We start from the raw sequence: 570 nt of genomic DNA, 5'->3' as shown, positions 1-570 counted from the left end.
GACAGAGAGAGACAGAGAGACAGAAAGCGAGAAATCACCCCCCGGGGGGATGGTCACGCCACAATCCCTTCTCCTACATTCTCCTCTGGGGATCTTGGGCATTCATGCACACGCACCCGGCGTGAGTTTTAAGCCACCGGGTCCGGGACGCGAACCGCGGTCGACTACGTGGGAGTCCAGCGACATAGCCATTACGCTAATTGCTGGTTCCCTGGAGGACATTTTGATTGCTTCTAAATTTGGGAGATTATGAATAAAGCTGCTATAAACATCTAGGTTTAGGTTTCTGTGTGGATGTAAGTTTGCAACTCATTTGAGCAAATATCAAGGAATATTATTGTTGGAACAAATGCTAAGGTATTTTTTGTTTTGTATATATTAATTTCTTTTAAAAAATGTTTTGTTTTGTTTGGGTTTCTTCCATAGGGCGTGTACATTCCACTGTGAGAGAGAGAGAGAGAGAGAGAGGAAGAAAATAGGAAATCACCCCCCAGGGGAGCTGAGTAAGAAAAGATCTCAGGAGTGGAGGCTTATAATGGGATGTGAATAAACTTTTGTTCATGGATTTGC

This window comes from Tupaia chinensis, unplaced genomic scaffold (genome assembly GCF_000334495.1).
Source record: "Tupaia chinensis unplaced genomic scaffold, TupChi_1.0 Scaffold144058_1, whole genome shotgun sequence".
In the NCBI taxonomy this organism is placed as follows: Eukaryota; Metazoa; Chordata; class Mammalia; order Scandentia; family Tupaiidae; genus Tupaia; species Tupaia belangeri.
Note: the sequence above shows the minus strand (reverse complement) of the source record.